General features: G+C 41.0%; 1 protein-coding gene across 5 annotated transcripts in view; it reads left to right on the forward strand.

The window, feature by feature from the left end:
* The window catches only part of UTRN (utrophin), a 1,395,536-nt gene that overhangs the window by 953,184 nt on the left and 420,839 nt on the right, over window positions 1-21,513 (forward strand). The gene's annotated exons all lie outside the window — the stretch shown is intronic.

Raw genomic sequence — 21,513 nt, forward strand, 5'->3', positions numbered from 1 at the left:
AGCTGGCTGGGAAAGTTATTAAATGGATAAATCTTCTATGTCATGTTACAATTTTAGATGTTAATTCAGCTTACAAAGCATTATAAAGTATCTTACAAAGCATTTACTAAGCAATGTTTGTTAATATGATGATCTCTGTTCATCACAGAATGTCCGTCTGTGTTTTTATCACATACAACTGACCCAAATGGGTCTTCATCATGTCCTTGTCTGCCATTTACAAAACATAGTTACAACTATTTAAAGGAACAAACTTACTTCTATGACCCATGCAGTTCTAAGAGACCAATTGGCTTCTGTTATCAAATTGGCTCAGGAGCAGTATTGCTTCACTAAGAGCTAGCTGGTGATTGGTGGCTACAGGCATATGCCTCTAGTCATTGGCTCGCCATATGTGTTAAGCTAGCTTTCAGTAATGCTTTGCTGCTCTGTAGCTGACTTTAACTATGTGTTTAAGAAGATATTTTAAAAACAATAACATATCAGTGTGGTAGGCACTAAACCTATAAATTATACTGTATTACTTGTAGATATGTTCAATACCTCTAAATACGTAGTTAAATTGTGCACCGGATTAGCAACGCATATGACGTACCTGATTGGCTCAGTGGCCATGTTCATAAGTGCATTGCCACTCAAGAGCTAAATTATGCGTTTAACCTCTATGTGGCATACTCAATCAATAGTGTAATAAGTGAATTATTTAAAGCATTAGTGCAGAGTGCACACAAGCTCACTAGGAGTGAAACGATCACCTAACAAGATCGGTTATCAAGAATCAGGCAAAAAAGGGCAGTAAGGAGCGCGAACAAAAGGCTAAAGTGTCCTTGAAAACTAAAATACATGAAAGTGAATTTTCACAGATTTATTACTTAAGAAGTCTTGCAGTACGTATAAAACAGAGGATAAAAGCAACTAAGTGCAATATACAAAGTACAAAATTCAAAAACAATGTATACAAAAAGAAAAAGTATATTATGAATCAGTACAAAGAAGTGTACACAAAGGGCTCAATTTATCAAAGCCCCTACGGCTGCAAGTTCTCAAAAGAACCTGCTCGTGGTATTTAACAGGCAGCGGTCATCAGATCGCTGCTTTCCTAACCTCTTCGCCACCTCTAAGGTGGTGAAAATCAATCTCTGAGGTCTAGTCCGACCAAGGAGATTGATAGCTCCTGCCTCCGCGTGATTGGCTGTGCGCGGGAGGGATTGCACGCGAGGGCAAAATAGTGCTCGTGTGCAATGGTAAATTCCTCTGGGGAAATTCACCTTGCCATAGGCGAGCTGAAGCGGACAGGGGCGCGTATATGCACCCCTGTCCGCCTTAGATTTGATAAATCAAGCCCTATATAGGGGTCAGTGACCCAAGTAAGCTGTTAAAAGAAAAAGGAAAAAATGACGTAAAAAAAAAAAGTATATAATAAAGTTCAATGTAGGGACACTAAAGAGCGAGAAAGTCCAGGAAAAGATTTATACTGTATATCAAAAAATGGTGATGGAAAATCTTATATCCAAAGATGTGTAGTACGGTGGATGAAGGATTCTTAGAGATATCCGTGAGGTACCTGTGGAAAAAACAGAACAAGGTGCACAAAATCTGAGGAGCTAGCTGGCCTAAAATGGTAGTAGGCTTACCGGATAGATATTTAGGAAACTCAGGCTGGTATGTCAAAAAAGAGTCGTCACGTTCGGCCTTTAGTAAGAGCTTTATATTTTCCTGGACTTTCTTACTCAGGATCTTAGTATTCCTACATTGAACTTCTTTTATATACTTTTCCTTCCATAAGGCAGGGAGAGTCCACGACTTAATTACTTACTGATGGGAAATACAACACCTGGTCACTAGGAGGAGGCAAAGACATCCCAGCCAAAGGCTTAAATATCCCTCCCACTTCCCCTATCCCGCAGTCATTCTTTGCCTTTCGTCACTATAGGAGGTGGCAGAGAAGTGGCAGAAGATTTTGGATAGTCCTGTAATTGGCATGTTCCCTTCTAGAAAGGACTGGAGTTTTAAGTAATCATGTCAACCTCTCAGTGAGAGTATTGATGAAAGTTAGAGTCTGGATATGCAGGGAAAGTTTTTCTGCGAACCCATCCAGACTGTCGCCTAACCGCTCCTGAGCAATCAGTGTTGACGAGTTTCACTGCTTGCTTTTTGCTTGCTTTCACACACTCAAGTCCATGTCAGAAGCGTCGCTGCAAGACTGTCACACTTGAGAGGCTGTGCCTGTTCCACAGCATGGATCCTGGAGGGTAAGACTGTTTTATATATACACTTCTTTCTATGGCATGGAGAGTCCACAAAACATTCTAATTACTAGTGGGATATTCACTCCTGGCCAACAGGAGGAGGCAAAGAGCAGCCCAGCAGAGCTGTTAAGTATCACTTCCCTTACCCATAACCTCCAGTCATTATCTTTGCCTTGATCACGGAAGGATGGCGAAGATGGTGTCTGAGGATTTTAATCCTTTTAATGTGTACTTTTCCCTGCAAGCAATGATTGGGGCTATGCTGTGTCCACTATTAGCAGTTAGAAGACGGCGAGGTAGTCTGCTTAAACTTCTAACATTATTGCTACCCCTATTATAGAAAGCCAGAGTTGGTTACTCTGTTCTTTCTTTTCTATAGGTCCCTGGTAGATATGGTGAAGCTGCCACACCTCAGAAAACAGCTCCTGCCTGACAAAGCAGGATCCACAGGTAAGTGCTTTCCCTTCTAGGTTACTCGGGGTTAAATCCTTGTGGAAAGCATTTAAATCTGTTTTAGGGGCACTGCTTTTATGTGAAAAGAGGCATCATTTTTTATTGGGGGCTCAGAGATGGGAGAGTGTACAAAGTGTTTGACAGGTGTTTGTTTCACTTCTTACTTGTTGCAATCACTTTTCAGTTCAGCTTATTGGCCCAATCACTTTCGCTGTGCTGCTGTTGGCTTTCGCGACGTTTTTGTTTGGCAAATTTTTTTTTTTTTTTTTTATTGCCGTCACATGACCGCTTCTCGGCACTTCCGGTTTCTTCTCTGTTCAGATCGTAGTTTGACGAGGCGAGTGTGAACGCTGCATTTTCTTCTATGTACAGTGGCAAGTGGATTTGGGCTATTCCAGTAACAAGGAGGTGTTTTTTGCTACCGGGTGTGTCCGGTTTTCTGTGCTAGTGGGATAGCAACTCCTGGAGGGGTAAGACCTCAGCAGAGCTGAGGGTTTTAAATGCTTATTTATGTTTTATTGCTTCATAGAAATAAACTTAATTTGGCATTTAATTTTTTTTTGTTTTTTGTGAACTGATACGCAATTATGGACACTAATACTGAAGTTGATTCATTTGAAAAATGCTTATTGTCTTTGGAGGCTAAGATAATTCCTCCTGTACAGTTTTGCTCTTCATGTTTAAATAAAACTTTAAAGTTTAAAGATAAGATGTCTCTCCCTGAACCTTCTGTCTCTCAGAATAGTGTTATCCTAGCTACGCCTCAACTATCCCCTCAAGCTTCACATGCATTGCCTTACGGTTCCTCTCAACTTCCTGGGGGTGTTTTTTTGCCTGGGGATTTCGCTGTGCAGATTACTTCTGCTGTTTCTGCAGCTTTGTCAGCTTTTCCAAAGGTTTCAGGTAAACGAAAGAGGAAATCTAAACATATTGATGTTAGTAAGGCTGACTCCGCTAAAGCTGCGTTAGTCAGTTTGTTTCAATTATCTGATGATGAGGATGATTCTTCAGTGCCTTCTGAGGGGGAATTGTCAGATTCTGATACTGTAGTGACAAATTCTGCAGATTCAGAGGAGATTAATTTCAGATTTAAGTTAGAACACCTTTGAGTTCTTTTGAAGGAGGTTCTTGCTACTTTGGAAGAATCTGAATCTGTTGCAGAGAATCCAAAGAGGTCTAGTAAGCTTAATAGGGTATATGATGTGCCCTCATCTGTGGAAGTATTTCCAGTTCCAGACCGTATGGCAGATTATAACGCAGGAATGGGATAAACCATGGATTTCTATTTCCCCATCCCCTGTTTTTAAAAAGATGTTTCCTGTTGCTGACTCTATTCTTGACTCGTGACGCACAGTGCCCAAGGTAGAGGGAGCTATATCTCTACTCTGGCTAAGAGAACTACTATTCCTATTGAAGATATTTGTTATTTTAAGGATTCCATTTAATAAGAAGCTTGAGGCTTTTTTGAAGAAGATGTACATTCATCAGGGATTAGTATTGTTACTGTTGCGGGGGCAGCATCTTATTGGTGCAATGATTTATCTAATAGTATCCTAGAAGAGACCACTATAGAGGATCAGTGCTCTAAAGCTAGCCAATACCTTTATTTGTGATGCCAACATGCAAGTTCTTAGGTTGGGTGCTAAGATTTCTGGTTTTACTGTTTTAGCTTGCAGAGATCTCTGGTTAAAATCTTGGTCTGCAGATGTAACATCCAAGTTCAAACTTTTATCTCTGCCTTATAAGGGTAAAACCTTGTTTGGACCAGGTCTTGCAGAAATGATTACTGACATTACAGGTGGAAAGGGTTCTTTCCTACCTCAGGATAAAAAGAATAGACCTAAGGGTCAACAGAATTCTAATTTCTCTTGTTAAGTGTATCCAGTCCACGGATCATCCATTACTTATGGAATATATTCTCCTTCCCAACAGGAAGTTGCAAGAGTCCACCCACAGCAAAGCTGCTATATAGCTCCTCCCCTAACTGCCATATTCAGTCATTCTCTTGCAAGCCTCAACATAGATAGGAGGTCGTGAGAGTCTGTGGTGATTTATACTTAGTTTATTCTTCAATCAAAAGTTTGTTATTTTTAAATGGCACCGGAGTGTGCTGTTTATCTCAGGCAGTATTTGGAAGAAGAATCTGCCTGCGTTTTTCTATGATCTTAGCAGACGTAACTGAGATCCAGTTGCTGTTCTCACACATTCTGAGGAGTGAGGTACTTCAGAGGGGGAATGGCGTGCAGGTTTTCCTGCAGATAAGGTATGTGCAGTAAAATATTTTTCTAGGAATGGAATTGACTAAGAAAATACTGCTGATACCGAAGTAATGTAAGTAAAGCCTTAAATGCAGCGATAGCGACTGGTATCAGGCTTATTAATAGAGATACATACTCTTATAAAAATGTGTTTTAAAACGTTTGCTGGCATGTTTAATCGTTTTTTAACGTACATTGGTGATAACACTGTAATGTTGGTATAGCCTTAAATGCAGTAAAAGCGACTGGTATCAGGCTTATTAATAGAGATACATACTCTTGTAAAAATGTGTTTTAAAACGTTTGCTGGCATGTTTAATCGTTTTTTTAACATATGTTTGGTGATAAAACTTATTGGGGCCTAAGTTTTTTCCACATGGCTGGCTTAAATTTTGCATAGAAACAGTTAACTGAAGCTTCCCACTGTTGTAATATGAGTGGGAGGGGCCTAATTTAGCGCTTTTTTGCGCAGTTAAAATTACAAAATGAATTATCTAGATTCCCTCAGCAGTCCCATGAATACTTCAGGACATTTCTAAAGGGTTAAAAAGACTTCCAAAATCGTTTATAGGGAAGGTAATCCACAGCTCTGCTGTGGCAGTTTTGTTGTGTCTGTTTTTAAAAACGTCTATGTCGTTTTTTTATCTGTTTTTTGCATTAAGGGGTTAATCATCCATTTGCAAGTGGGTGCAATGCTCTGTTACCTTATTACATGTACTGTAAAAATTCCGTTTGTTTTACTGCCTTTTTTCACTGTTTTTCAAATTTTGACAAAATTTGTTTCTCTTAAAGGCACAGTAACGTTTTATATATTTGCTTAACAACTTGATTTGAAGTGTTTTCCAAGCTTATTAGTCTCATTATTAGTCTGTTCTAACATGTCTGACATAGAGGAAGCTCTGTGTTCATTATGTTTTAAAGCCATGGTGGAACCCCATCTTAGAATGTGTACCAGAGGTACTGATTTCATGTTAAACAATAAAGATCATTTTTTGTCTTTAAAAACATTATCACCAGAGGATTCTGTCGTGGGGGTAGTTATGCCGACTAACTCTCCCCACGTGTCAGACCTTTTGACTCCCGCTTTAGGGACTCACGCTCGAATGGCGCCAAGTACATCAAGGGCACCCATAGCGTTTATTTTACCAGGGGATTCTGTCGAGGGGAAAGTTATGCCGATTAACTCTCCCCACGTGTCAGACCCTTCGACTCCCGCTTCAGGGACTCGCGCTCAAATGGCGCCAAGTACATCAAGGGCGTCCATAGCGTTTATGTTACAAGACATGGCAAAGGTGGTGAATAATACTCTGGCAGCAGTATTAGTCAGACTACCTGAAATTAAAGGAAAGCAAATAGCTCTGGGGGTAGATACAGAGCATACAAACGCTTTAAGAACCATGTATGATACTACCTCACAATATACTTAGTCTGTGGGTGATTTTTTTGACTCAGGGAAGATGATTTAACCTGATTCTGATATTTCTACATTTAAAATTTATGCTTGAGAACCTCCACTTGTTGCTCAGGGAGGCTTTGGCTGCTCTGAATGAATGTGTACAATCGCAGGGCCAGAGAAATTGTGTAGACTGGATAAATAATATGCAGTGCCGGTGTGTACTGATGTTTTTCCAATACCTAAAGAGGTTTACTAAAAATTTTTTTTTTTTTAAGGAATGGGATAGACCAGGTGTGCCGTTCTCTTCCCCTCCTATTTTTTAGAAGAATGTTTTCTAATAGTTACCACCACACGGGACTTCTGGCAGACAGTTCCTAAGGTGGAGAGAAGAGTTTCTACTCTAGCTAAGCGTACCACTACCTCTGGCGAGGACAGTTGTGCTTTTTAGATCCAATGGATAAAAAATGTTTATTCAACAGGGTTTTATCCTGCATCCCCTTGCATACATTGCTTCTGTCACTGCTGCTGCGGCGTTCTGGGTTGAGTCTCTTGATGAGGCTTTACAGTTAGCGACTCCATTGGATGAATATATTTGACAAGCTTATGCTAGCCAATTCCTTTGTTTTCTGATGCCTTTGTTCATTTGACTAGACTAACGGCTAAGAATTCTGTTTTTTACTATACTGGTGAGCTGTCGTGACTTTAATAAATAAGCTACTTAACTTCCCTTCAAGGGGCAGACCCTATTCGGGCCTGGTTTGAAGGAGATTATTGCTTATATCACTGGAGGAAAAGGTCATGCCCTTCCTCAGGATAGGAATCAAGGGCCAAAAAAGGTCTAATTTTCGTGCCTTTTAAAACTTCAGGGCAGGTGTGGCATCCACTTCCTCTAAGGCAAAACAAGAGGGAATTTTTGCTCAGTCCAAGGCGGTCTGGAGACAATTGGACCTGGAACAAAGATAAGCAGGCCAAGGAGCCTGCTGCTGCCTCTAAGGCAGCATGAAGGAACGGACCCCTATCCGGTAACGGATCCTATAGGGGGCAGACTTTCATTCTTCGCCCGGGCGTGGGCAAGAGATGCCCAGGATCCCTAGGCATTGGAATTTATATCCCAGAGATATCTTCTGGATTTCAAAGATTCCCCCCCAAAAAAAGGGGAGATTTCGCCTTTCACAATTATCTGCAAACCAGATAAAGGAGGCATTCTTACATTGTGTACGAGATCCATCCAGTTCCAAGAGAGGAACAGGGACAGTTTTTACTCAAATCTGTTTGTGGTTCCCAAGGTGAGGGAACCTTCAGACCTATTTTGGATCTAAAGATCTTAAACAAATTCCTCAGAATTCCGTCATTTAAGATGGAAACTATTCGTACCATCTTAACTATGATCCAGGAGAGTCAATAGAGGACTACAATGGATTTGAAGGATGCTTATCCTCACATTGTGATGCATAAAGATCACCTTCGTTTTTCAGGTTTGCCTTTCTAGACAGGCATTACCAGTTTGTAGCTCTTTCCTTTGGGATATCTACAGCCCCAAGAATCTTTATGGAGGTTCTGGGGTCGCTTTGGCGGTCCTTAGGCCGCGGGGCATAGAAGTGGCCCCTTAGTTAGACGACATCCTGATACAGGCGTCAAACATCCAATTTGCCAAGTCTCATACGGACGTAGTACTGGCATTTCTGAGATCACATGGGTGGAAAGTGAACAAGGAAAGAGTTCTCTATCCCCAATCTCAAGGGTTTCCCTCCTAGGGACTCTGATAGATTCTGTAGAAATGAAAATTTACCTGATGGAGTCCAGGTTGTCAAAGTTTCTAAATTTCTGCCGTGTTTTTCATCCCATCCGCGCCCTTCGGTGGCTCAGTACATGGATGAAATCGGCTTAATAGGTAGCGGCAAGGGACATAGTACCGTTTGCACGTCTACATTTCAGACCGCTGCAACTATGCATGCTCAGTCAGAGGAACGGGGATTACACAGATTTGTCCCCCTGTTGAACCTGGACCAAGAGACCAGAGATTCTCTTCTCTGGTGACTATGTCGGGTCCATCTGTCCAAGGGTATGACCTTCCGCAGGTCAGATGGGACAATTGTTACAATGGATGCCAGCCTTTTAGGTTGGGATGCAGTCTGGAACTCCCTGAAGGCTCAGGGATAGTGGACTTAGGAGGAGACCCTCCTTCTAATAAATATTCTGGGAGTGATATTCCATGCTCTTCAGACTTGGCCTCAGTTAGCAACTCTGAGGTACATCATACTCAGTCGGACAATATACACGACTGTGGCTTACATCAGCTATCAAGGGGGAACAGAAGTTCCCTAGTGATGTTAGAAGTCTTACAATAATTCACTGGACAGAGACTCACTCTTGTCTATCAGCTATCCATATCCCAGGTGTTGAGAACTAGGAGGTGGATTTTCTAAGTCGTCAGACTTTTCTTCCGGGGGAGTGGGATTTCCTCCGGAGGTCAAGACCAAGCAGGAGAGGGCTTTGGTGTTTTTGACAGCGCCTGCGTAGCCACGCAGGACCTGGTATGCAGATCTGGTGGACATGTCATCCTTTCCATCACGGTCTCTGCTTCTGAGACAGGTCCCTCTACCTCAGGGTCCTTTCAACCATCTAAATAGAATCAATCTGAGATGGACTGCCTGGAGACTGAACGCTTGATGTTATCAAAGCATGGCTTCTCCGAGTCAGTCATTGATACCTTAATACAGACATGAAAGCCTGTCTCTAGGAAAATTGAACATAGATATGGTATAAATATCTGATTGTTATGAATCCAAGGGTTACTCATGGAGTAAAGCCTGGATTCCCAGGATATTATCTTTTCTCCAAGATGTTTTTGAGAAAAGGGTTGTCAGCTAATTCCTTAAAAGGGACAGATTTTTACTCTGTCTATTTTTTTGCACCAGCGTCTGGCAGGTATTCTAGACGTTCAGGCATTTGGTCAGGCTTTGGTTAGACCCAAGCCTGTGTTTAAAACTGTTGCTCCACCATGGAGCTTAAACCTGGTTCTTAAGGCTCTTCAAGAAGTTCCGTTTGAACCTTTTTTGTTCCATAGGTATCAATCTTTATCTTGGAAAGTTCCTTTTGGGTAGCTATTTCCTCGACTCGTAGAGTCTCCAAGTTATCTGTGTTACAATGTGATTCTCCTTATCTGGTCCTTCGTACGGATAAGGTAGTCTTGCGTACCAACCTGGGTTTTTTCCTAAGGTGGTATCTAACAAGAACATCACTCAAGAGATAGTTGTTCCATGCTTGTATCCTAATCCCTCCTCAAAGAAGGAACGTCTATTACACAATATTGGACGTGGTTTGTGCTTTAAAGTTTTACTTACAAGTTACTACAGTTTTCATCAAACGTTCACCTTGTTTGTTGTCTATTCTGGACAGAGGAGAGGTCAAAAGACTTCAGCAGCCTCTCTGTCTTTTTGGTTAAAAAGCATAATTTATTTAGCTTATGAGACTGCTGGACAGCAGCCTCCTGAAGGGATTGCAGCTCATTCTACTAGAGCTGTGGTTTTCACTTGGGCCTTTTTTAAATGTGGCTTCTGTTGAACAGATTTACAAGACGGAGTCTTGGTCTGCGCTTCATACTTTTTCAAATTTAACAAATTTGATACCTTGCTTCTTCGGAGGCTATTTTTGGGAGAAAGGGTTTTTTTTTACAGGCAGTGGTAACTTCCGTTTAAGTACCTGCCTTGTCCCTCCCATCATCCGTGTACTTTAGCTTTGGTATTGGTATTCCATAAGTAATGGATGATCCGTGGACTGGATACACTTAACAAGAGAAAACATAATTTATGCTTACCTGATAAATTTATTTCTCTTGTAGTGTATCCAGTCCACGGCCCGCCCTGTCACTTTAAGGCAGGTAATTTTTTCATTTGAACTACAGTCACCACTGCACCCTATGGTTTTTCCTTTCTCTGCATGTTTTCGGTCGAATGACTGAATATGGCAGTTAGGGGAGGAGCTATATAGCAGCTTTGCTGTGGGTGGACTCTTGCAACTTCCTGTTGGGAAGGAGAATATATTCCATAAGTAATGGATGATCCGTGGACTGGATACCCTACAAGAGAAATAAATTTATCAGGTAAGCATAAATTATGTTTTTTGTTCCTTTTGTAACTTTAAGGGACAGAAGTCTTCCTCTTCCAAGTTGGGATCAATCCAAGTCTTCTTGGAGATCCATTCAGCCTTGGAATAGGGGGAAGCAAGCTAAGTACCCTTCCGTTGATTCTAAATCAACATGAAGGGGTCCTCCCTGATCCTGTAGTGGATCAAGTGGGGGGTAGGCTTTCTTTTTTTCAGCAGGCTTGGATATGCAATGTTTCAGATCCTTGGGCCATAGATATAGTTTCCCACGGTTACAGAATAGGTTTCAAATCTTGTCCTCCCAGGGGCAGGTTCCACCTGTCAAGGTTATCTGTGAACTAGATAAAGAGAGAGGCCTTCTTAAACTGCGTAAAAGACCTATCATCCCTGGGAGTGATTTGTTTTAGTTCCTCTAGAGGAACAGGGTCTAGGATTCTATTTAAATCTATTTGTAGTTCCCAAGATGGAGGGATTTTTTTTGTCTCAATCAATTCCTCAGGGTTCCGTCCTTCAAGATGGAGACCATCCATTCTATTCTTCCTTTGGTCCAAAAGGGTCAGTTCATGACGACCATAGATACCGGAGGGAAAGGTGCACCATTATTTCTACGGTTACTGGAGGGAAAGGTGCCTTCCTACCACATGATATGAAGAATAGGCCTAAGGGACGGCAATTGTCTAATTTTCGTTCGGACAAATCACAAGTCCGAGCAGTCCAAGAGTACTTGGAATCCGGCTCAGTCCTGGAATAAGTCCAAACAGACTAAGAAGCCCGCCGAGAACAAATCGTCATGAAGGGGCGGCCCCGATCCGGGACCGGATCGAGTAGGAGGCATACTGTCTCTTTTTTCAGATGCTTGGTTCCAGGATATACAGTATCCTTGGGTCCTGGAGGTTTTATCTCAACGATACATTTGGCCTAGCTACTTCTCCAAAGATATTTTCGAAGGTTCTGGGGGCTCTTCTAGCCAATGCCAGAACACAAGGTATTGCAGTAGCGCCTTACCTGGACGATATCTTGGTGCAGGCACCATCAGATTCCCTTCTCAGTCTTCTTCAATCACAAGTCCAACTACAAGAGTGAATTTCCTGGGGACAATAATAGACTCCATATCCATGAGAATATTCCTCACAGATCAGAGACGTTGCAAGCTAACTACTGCATGTCTTGCCCTCCAGGCCTTCTTGAGACCCTCAGTGGCTCAGTGTATGAAGGTGATCGGACTCATGGTGTCCTGTATGGACATCATTCCTTTTGCCAGATTCCATATCAGACCCTAACAACTATGCATGCTGAGACAATGGAACCGCAACCATTCAGATCTATCTCAACAGATTGCTGGACAACCTGTCGAGAGTTTTTTTTTATATAAATCTATTCATATGGATACATAGCTATATATATATATATATATATATATATATATATATATATATATATATATATATATATATTTATATAACTTTTATTATTATTATTGTTTATTTATAAAGTGCCAACATATATTAGGGTAGACAGCCCTGCCCTTGAGTCACTGTAAGCTGTAAAGCATCTTTACATAAAGTGATCAGCAAGACAGCTTAAATTATACAGGAAGTACAAGGGGAAGTTGAGGGAGAGGGAAATATAAGTAGTAGCCACATCTTAAAGTAAGTTGTATGCATCTTTGTACAGATGTTTTTAAGGAACACTTGTAGTTTTTGAGACTAGAGGAATGTCTGACTGAGAGAGGCAAGGAGTTCTATATGATAGGTGCCTAACTGAGTGAGGCAAGACATTCCATATGATATGTGTCTGACTGAGCGAGGCAAGAAGTTCCATATGATATGTGCCTGACTGAGCGAGGCAAGAAGTTCCATATGATATGTGCCTGACTGAGTGAGGCAAGAAGTTCCATATGATATGTGCCTAACTGAGCAAGGCAAGAGATTCCATTTGATATGTGCCTAACTGAGCGAGACAAATCGTTCCATGTATGTGCCTGGCTGAGCGAGGCTAGAAGTTCCATATGATATGTGCCTGACTGAGCGAGGCAAGAAGTTCTATTTCATATGTGTCTGACTGAGCGAGGCAAGAAGTTCCATATGATATGTGCTAAACTGAGCAAGGCAAGAGATTCCATATGATATGTGCCTGACTGAGCGAGGCAAGCAGTTCTATTTGATATGTACTGACTAAGCAAGGCAAGATGTTCCATATGATATGTGCCTGACTGAGAGTGGCAAGAAGTTCTATATGATATGTCCCTGACTGAGCGAGCCAAGACGTTCCATATGATATGTGCCTGACTGAGCGAGTCAAGAAGTTCCATATGATATGTGCCTGACTGAGCGAGTCATGAAGTTCCATAGGATATGTGCCTGACTGAGCGAGTCAAGAAGTTACATATGATATGTGCCTGACTGAGCGAGGCTAGAAGTTCCATATGATATGTGCCTGACTGAGCAAGGCAAGAAGTTCTATTTCATATGTGCCTGACTGAGCGAGGCAAGAAGTTCCATATGATATGTGCCTGACTGAGCGAGTCAAGAAGTTCCATAGGATATGTGCCTGACTGAGCGAGTCAAGAAGTTACATATGATATGTGCCTGACTGAGCGAGGCAAGAAGTTCCATATGATATGTGCCTGACTGAGTGAGGCAAGAAGTTCCATATGATATGTGCCTAACTGAGCAAGGCAAGAGATTCCATTTGATATGTGCCTAACTGAGCGAGGCAAATCGTTCCATGTATGTGCCTGGCTGAGCGAGGCTAGAAGTTCTATTTCATATGTGCCTGACTGAGCGAGACAAGAAGTTCCATATGATATGTGCCTGACTGAGCGAGGCAAGCAGTTCTATTTGATATGTACTGACTAAACAAGGCAAGATGTTCCATATGATATGTGCCTGACTGAGAGTGGCAAGAAGTTCTATATGATATGTCCCTGACTGAGCGAGGCAAGACGTTCCATATGATATGTGCCGGACTGAGCGAGGCAAGACGTTCCATATGATATGTGCCTGACTGAGCGAGTCAAGAAGTTCCATATGATATGTGCCTGACTGAGCGAGTCAAGAAGTTCCATATGATATGTGCCTGACTGAGCGAGTCAAGAAGTTCCATATGATATGTGCCTGACTGAGCGAGTCAAGAAGTTCTATATATGATGTGCCTGACAGAGTCAAAAAGTTCCATATGATAGATGCAGTTCTAGAAGTGAGGAAGTGTCAGGGTGCCAGGAATCAGACTGAGACGAGAAGTGCAAAAATAATTGCACCTTTATTAATAGCAAAAAATAATAAAAAGTCCACAAGTAAAATAAGAAGCCAGGAGTCAAAACCAGAGCTGGTAGTCAGACGAGCCGAGTCAGAAGCCAAAGCGAATAGTCAGACGAGCCGGAATCAGGAACAAGGAAAACAGCAGAGTCAGGAACAAGCCAGGGATCAGGAACCAGGAAGGACGTCAGGCAGCCAGGTAATACACAGGAACTCTCACAAACAGGTCTGAGACAACGCAAAGGCAAAGCATACTGAACAGAGGCCCTTTAAATAATAAGTGATGACATCACAATTCTGAGACTGCATCCTGTCTCACATGGATGATGCACACCCGTCTGGCCATAAAAGGAAGTGTAGGAAATGAGCAGCATCCCCCACAATGCACCATAGTCAGGAAGAGAGGTGAGTAAAATGGCTGCCAGCAGCTCATGGCAAACAACAGGGAAAAAACCCTGACAGGAAGTAATGAGAGATGAGGAGATAAGTAGGTCTTGGGCAGAGCGGAGGGCACGGGTTGGGGGGTATTTGCAGACAAGTGCAGAGATATAGGAGTGTGCAGTGTTGGTTAGGGCTTTGTATGTTAGGGTCAATATTTAGATTTTTTTTTTCTTGAGGTTAAGGAAGGCCAGTGGAGGTGCTGGCAAAGATGTGCAGCAGATGTGAAGCGATACTTAAGGAATATAATATATATATATATATATATATATGTGTGTGTGTGTGTATATATATATATATATATATATATATATATATGTGTGTGTATGTAAGTATATATACTGTATATAAATATATGTGTGTATATTATAAATAAAATGTTTGAATTATTTCTTAAAACACCTTCAACTTTAGCGCTGTTGTCCTAGCGCACCTTCGGGTTAGAATGCAAGTGAAAGCCAGAAGAGGGTTTTGTAGTGCACCCATAGAAGTCTATGGCGAAAGTGTGTTATCGCAGCTGCGCTATCCGGCCTCCAGGTGTTTGCGCGCATGAGTCACTCACGAGTTAACATTTTACTTTCAACTTGTATAGGAGCGCTATTGATTTAACTTAAGTGCAGTTAGCACTCAATAGCTCTAATATTTTTGGGCTTAACTTGTATTCTAGGCCATATTTCTCTGTTTATAGATGGATGGCGCATGCAGTTCTTAGTATATTACAGTAAAAACTTTCCTACCAAGGCTCCTTAAATCCATCAGTTTGCCTCTCTTTAAACACAAAGCAGTATAATGTTTCTCTCTTACATTGTACAATGTGGCATTATGCACATCATATGTTTGTGTATTTTAAATCTGTATTACTAAAATATTAAGCTGTCTTCCACCAGCGATTAAATAATTTAGCGTTTTGTTATTTTACATAATAATGTTTAGCAGAGACCAGCATTATGGGAGTACAGCTTAAGAAATTAAGCGTTTCCAGACTCTGTCTTCTACAGCTCAAGTAATCCTTTACTGTAGATAGATTTTAAGCTAAAATGTCTTCTTTATGCAGAAAAAAAAATGATCTGTGTTTTGCTTATGGATTGTTAATCTCTATTCAGGAAAAAGTCACAAGTATTATTATCTGTGTATTACATGACCCAGAGCTAGCGGTTCCAGTTGACCTGACTTAAATAACACCCTGAATTTTCATAATCTTCTCATAGTGTCTTAATCCCTCTTTTCTGATATATTGTGGTGTATTGCAATTTTCTTTTTTATTTGCAAATATGAATATTATTGTCATGTACTGTAGTTGTATTCCCCCCCATAAGTCTGTAGAGCACATCATCTCTGGATGTATAATACATGACAATTATAAATGGCCTTGTCTTAAGAGCTTACTTATGGCGGTCGTTGGCAATAGTGTGCATGTGTTTGCATGGTAGCCCGGCAGGTTCAGGTAAAGCGGGGCACTGGAACTTTTTCATTTCCATGAGCGATAAATATGTTTTAGAAAAGAAAATGTATTGTAAACAATATTCATGTCAGATCAATGTTTAATTGAAACTCTATTTCACACGCAGGGTCCAGATGCCAACATACCCAACCTTAGGCCCTCAGTCAGTGAGTGATTGCCTGATTGGTCAGTCCACCTCTGCACAAAGGTTTTCGAAAGGTGCAGCAATGAGCTGCTCTTGATTTGCAAAACCATGTAAATACTGCTATCAAAATTATAGTATCATATGATTTTCTTTGTAGCACAATGTTTATTAACTGATATGTGTAATCTGACCAGGGGTATAGCTCCCCCCTGCATAGTTATAGATCACTGTATGTGTATGTTTGTGTGACGTTGTGCCCATTCAGCCAAAAGAACATTTGTGTGGTCAGTCACTAATATTGGACAAGAAGGTCTAGCTAGTAATCTGCATTCCAGTTCATCCCAAAGGTGTTCAGTGGACTTGAGGTCAGGGCTCTGTGAAGGCCACTCGAGTTCATCCACACCAAACTGGTCAGACTATGTCTTCATGGACCTCGCTTTGTGCTTAGGGTCACAGTCATAGTGGATCAGAAAATGAGCTTTCCCAAACTGTTGAAAGCACCCAATTGTCTAAAATGTCTTTGTATCCTGTAGAATTTTTATTATTTATTATACTTTATTTATGAAGCGCCAACATATTCCGCAGCACTTTCCATGGGTATAATTAATTTAAATAAAACAATGATATAAAACTTGTAAGAAACAGGACAAAATTTACAAACACATACAGGAGGAATTGAGGGCCCTATTCCCTTGGGAACTTGCAATCTAGAAGGTAGGAGGTTGAGAAACAGGAGGTGAGAACTGGAAGATTGAGAAAGATGTTAATGCAGAGTTAGATGAGGGAAGTAAAATTAATTTATTATTGAGTTGGGTGGTAGGCTTAGCTGAACAAAAAAATCTTCAGGGAGCATTTAAAGGAAGAAAGATTAGGGCAAAGCCTGACAGCACGAGGGAGAGAGTTCCTGAAGGTAGGTGCTGCACGACAGAAGTCCTGCAGTCTAGCATGGGAAGAGGTGATAGTTGAAGATGCAAGGAGCAGGTCATTGTTGGATCTTAGTGGGCGGGCTGGAGTATACTTGTTTATTAGAGAGGATAGGTAGTGGGGAGCGGCGTTGGGGAGAGCTTTGTATGCAAGGGGGAGCATTTTGAATTTTATCTTGCTGTGAATGGGAAGCCAATGAAGGGACTCGCAGAGAGGTGCAGCAGATACAGAGCGACGGTAAAGGTGGATTAGCCTGGCAGAGGCATTTAGGATGGATTGGAGGGGGGAGAGGCGGGAAAGAGGAAGGCCAGTAAGTAGCTTATTGCAGTAGTCAAGTCAGGAAATAACAAGGGAGTGGATTATTTGCTTTGTGGTGTTAGAGCTCAGAAAAGTGCGAATCTTGGAAATATTGCACAGTCTTGGACTTATTAATCTTTAGGTGGTGAGAGGCCATCCAGGAAGACATACCAAATAAGCAGTCGCTGACATGAGAAAGGACAGAGGAAGAAAGAGCAGGGGTGGAGAGGTAGATCTGGGTGTTATCAGCATAGGGGTGATATTTGAAGCCATAACTGTTGATAAGTTTACCCAGTGAAGAAGTATAAATGGAGAAGAGTAGTGGACCCAGAACATATCCTTGAGGTACTCCCAACAGACAGAGGCATTGGAATTAAGATGACCCTTCACTGGAACTAAGAGGCCTAGCCAAAACCCTGAAAAACAGCCCCAGACCTTTATCCCTCATCCACCAGACTTTATAATAGGCACTATGCATTCCAGTAGGTACCGTTCTTCTGGAATCTGCCACACCAAGATTCTTCCATCAAACCACCAGAAAGTAAAGTGTGAATCATCACTCCAGAGAACATGTTTACAGTGCTCTACAGACCAATGGCAAGATGCTTTACACCACTCCAACTGACGCTTAGTATTGTGAACGTTGATGTGAGGCTTATGTACAGCTGTTTGCCCGTGGAAATCCATTTAATGAAGCTTCTGATTTAGGGTTCTTGTTCTGATGTTGCTTTCAGAGCTAGTTTGGAACACTGTAGTGAGTGATAAAATAGATGATAGGGCGATTTTTACACAGTACATGCTGCAGTACTAAGCAGCCCCATTCTGGGAGTTTGCGTAGTCTACCATTTCATGGCTGGGCTGTTGTTGCTCCTAGATGTCTTCACTTCACAATAATACGGCAGAAACTTCACAAACTGACTTGTGGCAAATATAACATCCTGTGATAGTGCCTTATTTAGACTCACTGAGCTCTTCAGTAAGACCCATTGTACGACCATTGTTAGTCTATAGAGATTGCATGGCTATGTGCTGGATTTTATGCACCTGATAGCAATGGGTATATACCAGTCTGTTTAAACTGCCTCCTATACTGACAATTTAAATACAGCAATATTTGCTATAAAAAGTTATATAAAAAAGTGGCAGCAAAAGAAATCAGTTTCCCCATGGGGACTGGAGAGAGAGCAGCCCAGTTGAAAGGGTGTTGCTGCAGCATCTTTGAATACAATGAACTCTTATCAGCAGTTTGCTTGAATACATTTCCCCTTTAAGTGAAACACAGGAAAACTATTTTCCATTTGTTTAAGCTGTTGGCATTGTTTGATTCAGTGTTTTTCTCAACGAGACGGATGGCAATGGTAAAATAAGCCTTTACATAGTTTATCAGCAGCTGTTGATATGGTAGCAATGCAATTTGTGTCATAGCAAAAGAGGGGAGATTCATTAATGATTTCTGACTGCACCCTAACAGGGTACCGCTATCAATAACTATAGCCATCTAGGTCACAGAATTAGGCACAGTATTTGAGCTTGCCCTTTTTTTATGTTTCAGTGGATACCAGGTTAAGGTGCCATCTTAGCTTAGCGTAACTGTATGATGAAAAGAAATTTTCAATCAAAAGTTGCCTTCCGATAAGTTTTGCTCGCAGAGTCCAGCATGCAATGTGGCACAACTGTTTTGCTGCAGTAATTGTCTCTGTTAGGAATCTGAAATAGACCATTAGCTGGCTCAGCTGTCACACTGGGAAAACATTGCCAGAAAGACCTTTTTCTGTATGGTGAAAAAAAGCTTAGGTCACTGCCTTTGCATCTGCAATCTTTATTCAGTGGTTCCTAATGAGGAATGTAGCATTTTATATGTATCTCTTTTGTAGAACATGGTTTTCACTCTGTAGCTTAGCACACACATATTCTAAAGCCTTAAAGGGACACTGAACCCAATTTTTTTCTTTCATGATTCAGATATAGCACGCAATTTTAAACAACTTTCTAATTTACTCCTATTATCAATTTTTCTTCGTTCTCTTGCTTTCTTTATTTGAAAAAGAAGACATCTAAGCTTTTTTTTTTTATTCAGAACTCTGGACAGCACTTTTTTATTGGTGGATGAGTTTATCCACCAATCAGCAAGAACAACCCAGGTTGATCACCAAAAATGGGCCGGCATCTAAACTTACTTTCTTGCTTTCATATAAAGATACCAAGAGAATGAAGAAAATTTGATAATAGGAGTAAATTAGAAAGTTTCTTAAAATGTCATGCTCTATCTGAATCACGAAAGAAAAAAATTTGGGTACATTGTCCCTTTTATCATGCACGTGCAAAGCTATTCAACATCAATAAATTATTTAAACACATTTAAAACTGTTTTTTTTAACATAAACAATATCTATATTGCTTTACTGTACAGTCTTGAGAAAAGCCTTTTGAAAATATTTATCTCATTTCCTGTGACCAGCTAGGAACAAATATTAGAGATCTCCTACACTAATCAAGCAGTCACTGTATAGCATGTTGTAGGGTCTAGGTACTATAAGCTGCTTGAAGAACTTCAGCTTTTCTTAAAGGGACAGTTTACACCAGAATTTTTGTTGTTTAAAAAGATAGTAAATCCCTTTATTACCCATTCCCCAGTTTTGCATAACCAACACGGTTATATTAATATACTTGTTACCTCTGTGATTACCTTGTATCTAAGCCTCTGCAGACTGCCCCCTTATTTCAGTTCTTTTGCCAGACTTGCATTTTAGCCAATCAGAGCTGACTCCTAATTAACTCCAGGGGCGTGAGCACAATGTTATGTATATATGACACACAGGAACTAACCCCTTCTAGTTTTGAAACCTGTCACATTGCATTCAGCTAAGAGGTTTAGCTTTCAACTAAGAATAGCAAGAGAAAAAAGCATAATTGATGATAAAAGTAAATTGGAAAGTTGCTTAAAATGACATGCCCTATCTGGATCATGAAAGTTTATTTTTGACTAGACTGTCCCTTTAATGAAAAAAATAAAACTTTTCCCTTTTTTTAAAATCAGGCAAAATAAATAATGAGAGAACATTTTATATAGCATTTTTATTTTATGTGGAAATAAATGTTAAATATCCTCTAAAGTCTGCAGAATCTATAAACTGCTTCCTTTTATCCGTCTGTCAGTATGTACTATGTAAGGTATAGAGCATGTTGGACTGCACTATATGTCACTACACTCAGGACCGTCTTTAACACAGGGCAAAAGGGGCAGCTGCCCAGGGCCCAGTCTCTGTTGAGGGGCCCAAGAGTCCTAAAAAAAAATAAAAAAAAAAAAATGTATGGTTCATACCAGACTGCTGATGTGACATGGGGAACACACACAGTCATTCCTAATACTGTCACAGTCAAAAGTACTCTGCTTATATATTGTTTTTTAAAAAAAAAAAACTATGCCAGACCGTGCCGTGTCATGTGACATGCCAAGCTATTGCCATGTGCTGTTTTAGATGTGCACTGTGCAGCACTGAATGCAAAGCCCTAACTCAGCATCCAGCCATTTCCACTGAATCAGAAAAGGTCTACTGGGGTTACCACTGTTACCAGGTAACTGCTCTGGTTGTGGGGATTGTTTGTGGGTAGGGCTGACTGTAGGCACATCCAGCTGGAGCGGCAGGCACGTGAGGATTTGAGCATCTGTGCAGCTGCATACACTGCTCTCTTCAGTCTTGAGGCTGTGTGACTCACTCACACTGTATCCATGCAGCCTTGGACAGACAGCATCCAGTCTACTGGTCCCCTTAGCCCTGCTCTTTCTGCTGTGGCCCTAAGATCAACTAACTGAAGTTTGTTAGGGGAACAGTGCTTTGTAGAAAGGTGTCAGTGGGAAGAATAAGTGAGTGCACACACGCCCCTCCCCATGCAGCATTGTCTAGTGCAGGGTGAGAGTGAACTTGTTCCTAGTAAAGAAGCGACATGTGCTGCTGTGGCTGATGTATAGTGTCATGCTGATACTTCACACATTAATGTAAGGTTTATTTTTATAGTTCTTATTTTCTCTCTGTCTCAGATTTTACAGCTTCCCATAGTAGTTCTGTTGTTCCAGTCAGTAAACTTATATTTGTCTGCACCTCCATGCTTCCTCCTCAGTCTTTACCTTGCTTTGCTCCTGTTGGCTGCCCTAAATCTCTTTAACCAGCAAACCTCACACCAGAATCACATTCAAAAGAATATTAAATGAATCCACAGTGGAGGAATTTATATATTTATTTACTTATTAGTACTGCTTAGGTCCAGTTTCACATATTGCAATTTATTTCATTTTTTTTAAATGATTAGCCCAGTAGTGGATGATCCACCGCTGGGCTAATAATAAAAAAATAAAAAAATAAATTGATTTAGTTATTTTTTGGGATGTTGGGGTGGAGAGCGAAATTGCATGGGGTGGGTGGGGGGGGGGGCCCAAGAACATTTTTGCCCAGGGTCCAGTCAATATTTAAGACGGCCCTGACTACACTACAGCATTATTAAAGGGCCACTCAATGCAGTAGAATTGCATAATTAAGTACATAATAAGACAAG

Source organism: Bombina bombina, chromosome 4 (genome assembly GCF_027579735.1).
Source record: "Bombina bombina isolate aBomBom1 chromosome 4, aBomBom1.pri, whole genome shotgun sequence".
Lineage (NCBI taxonomy): Eukaryota > Metazoa > Chordata > Amphibia > Anura > Bombinatoridae > Bombina > Bombina bombina.